The sequence below is a fragment of the Lactuca virosa genome, chromosome 8 (assembly GCF_052849685.1).
Source record: "Lactuca virosa cultivar CGN04683 chromosome 8, Lactuca_virosa_CGN04683_v6, whole genome shotgun sequence".
NCBI lineage: Eukaryota > Viridiplantae > Streptophyta > Magnoliopsida > Asterales > Asteraceae > Lactuca > Lactuca virosa.
The window spans coordinates 40,669,314-40,672,664 of record NC_136433.1 but is presented as its reverse complement, the minus strand read 5'-3'; the positions used below and the strand labels follow the sequence as shown (position 1 = coordinate 40,672,664).

General features: G+C 34.7%; 1 pseudogene; it reads left to right on the top strand.

The window, feature by feature from the left end:
• The first annotated feature begins 627 nt into the window (after window positions 1–627).
• On the top strand, window positions 628–2,354 carry LOC145133577 (alkane hydroxylase MAH1 pseudogene; annotated as a pseudogene).
• The last annotated feature ends 997 nt before the right edge of the window (window positions 2,355–3,351 follow it).

The window sequence follows — 3,351 nt, the reverse complement described above, 5'->3', positions numbered from 1 at the left end:
GAAAATATTTCACTCTTTCAAAAAAAAACTCTATTCATTTACTGTATTCATCGTTCAATAGTGACCGTATTATTTAAAAAAAAATATGTATTCTTTCAAGAATGATTTTATTTTTAATGTACTTTTCTAAAATTCGGGATTATTTTTTATCAATAGTTTTTTATTTATGGATTTGAATGAGATCCCTAAAATCTAGTTAGCTTTATTTTTTTTCTTTTAATAAAATGTTTGGTTTACCCTTTTATCACTGTTTTTTTTAATTATTAATTAATATATATTTCATTCACAATAATCTCAAATGTTAAACTAGTTTATGGTCTCATCAAACGCTCCACCATAATAATCTCAAATGTTAAAGTAGTTTATGTGCGTCAAAGATAGTCGTCGTCGTATAAAATATGTAGACTATTTTAGATTCTTTATAAATATGAAGATAATTCTTTTTACACACGTTTCTATGAATAAAGAAGAAAAACATACATTAACTTCACATATTTATTGTACTTTTAGATATGTTTCTAGTTGTTCAATTGCTATTCAAAATTAATGGTGCAGGAAATTGTTGCAGTGAGCTTTTTTTTTATATATACCACTATATTGCTTAATCTCCTTCCTGTACCATCCAAGTTCATCTATATATCTTTGCATTTCTTCAATATGGTTTTCCTTGAATCTTTGGCCATTCTCATTTTCCTTTGTTTTTTAGTTTTTCATTACAAACCTCAAAACCTAAAAATCTTTCCCTATAGAAATTGGATGCCTCTTGGCGCGTTTTCTAAACACCTCACAAAGTTGCATCGACTCCATGATTTACTCACCAGGATTCTAAATCGTAGTGGTGGTACTTTCATGTTTAGAGGACCTTGGTTCGCTAACATGGATATGCTTATTACCACAGACCCATTAGATATCCACCATGTTTTGAACAAGAACTTCTCTAATTATCCAAAAGGCCCAAAATTCCGCAAAATATTTGATATCCTCGGAGATGGAATATTTAATGTCGATGGGCATTTATGGGAGATCCAGCGCAAAACCACCATGTCCCTCTTTAGGCAACCCAACTTTCAAAGTGTTTTCGAAGCGATTGTTTGGAATAAGGTGGAAAGAGGGCTTTTACCGGTGTTAGAATCTATTTGCAAACCAGGCAAGGAGATGGATTTGCAGGATATATTCCAAAGGTTCACTTTTGACACTATATGCACGTTGCTCTTAGCCTTTGACCCAAAAAGCTTGTCTCTTGATTTCCCTTTCCTTCCTTATGAGAAGTCGTTATCAGACATTGAAGAAAGTATATTGTACAGGCATTTTACGCCTCCAATTTTTTGGAAATTGCAACAACTACTTAGAATGGGGAATGAGAAGAAGTTAAGTGAAGCATTTAATGCTTTTGATCACTTCGTGTGCAAGTGCTTAGCTAGAATACAACATGAGTCTTGTAGTATTGATACAGAAAGTGAACACGGAAGGGAACATTTTGGATTAGCATCATTGATTAGAGAATTCAAACACCAAAGTGGAAGTAGTGGAGACCCCAACAAGTTTTTAAAAGAAACCATAATGAACCTAATTGGTGCTGGGAGAGATACAACTAGCACAACTCTCTCATGGTTTTTCTATCTCATTACAAAAAATCCTATCGTAGAGGACAAGATCCGCGAGGAGATTCAAACGTTTCTGCAGGTGAAAGTAAAAGATCAGAAGAACTGGAATTCCAAAGAGTTAGGCAAACTGGTTTATCTTCATGGGGCTCTATGCGAAGCCTTGAGGCTTTACCCTCCTGTTCCTTTTAACCACAAAACTCCATTACAACCAGATATACTTCCAAGTGGCCACCACGTTAATCAAAACACCAAGATTATGCTATATTTCTATGGCATGGGAAGGATGAAAACGATATGGGGAGAGGACTGCATGGAATTTAAGCCTGAAAGATGGATTTCAAAGGAAGGAGGAATCAAACATGAAGCTTCTAACAAGTTCTCGGCATTTAATAGTGGGCCGAGGACTTGTATTGGTAAGGACATGAGTTTCACTCAGCTAAAGATAGTGGCTTCTACGATCATTTATCATTATCACATTGAGTTGGTAGAAGGTCACCCTGTATGCCCAAGTGCTTCAATAGTACTTCAGATGAAGCATGGGTTGAAAGTGAGGTTAACCAAACTAAGTGAAGTGAATATATGAGCCAAATATTCTGGAAAAAGGTGATATATCTTGTGTGAGACTACAATATATGCTTTGTTTCGTTTATGAATTTTTAATATTTCTTAATAAATCCTCACGAATATATGTATGCTAAGAACATATATATACTCAGCTATCACATCATGTTTCTAAGTATCCACATAGAAGCTGGTATGTAATATGTATCTCATATCTCAGTTTGTGAAATAATATATCTAACTTTACCGTTATTTTTTTTTCTGTTTTGATTTTTGGAGAGATAAAAAATTGAATGGTTGTACGTGCTCAGGCCATAGGGTATGGAATAGTTTTTTACGCGTAATGGCCTATGTGGAAGGACCGCCCCACAGTGGCGTAAATGTGATACAGATTTACTACTATCACGGCCAATGAAATCCATTTATCTCAAACGGTCACAAATACCATCGTTGAATGCTTTTTATGTATATAAAAAAAATTACTTTTGATATTTAAAACAAACACTTACATTATAAATACCAACACTTTTATAACCATTTCACACTTCAAAACCACTCAAATCTCTCTATATTTTCTTATCTTTTTTCTGAAAGTATGGATTCAAATCAAAATACCTCAACCACTCCACACCCACAACCCAAAACACTCCAAATGATCATTATCAACATCTTAACTACATGCAAATGTTAACATCCCCAATTCAACAACAACCTCTATTTACCAACATTCCATATCAACCAAACTACTTCCAACAACAAATACCACAACAATTCAGTCAACCACAATTCAAAGTTTTTCAACAATTGTAACCCCAAGCTTCGCAACCTCAACAATTTCAAAAATTTGAACCACAAACTTCTCAACATCAACGATTCCAAACACAACTATCTCAAGTACCATTATCTCAATCTCAACCTATAAACCTCGACAATGACGAAGACGAACGGGTCCAAGAAACACAACCATCTAGAAGAAGGCAATCAAAATGAAAAGCTACAAAAAAACGAGGAACGGCTTGGAACGAAGATGAGGAGAAAGTTTTATCTAAAGCTTGGATTTTTATATCGTGTGACTCGAGGACAGGCAACGCGCAAACGGGAAACAGTTTTTGGCTTCGTGTTTTAGACCACTTTCATTCACTTTTGACCCGTTCAACCTGACCGGTTTTTACCGGTTCACATGAAT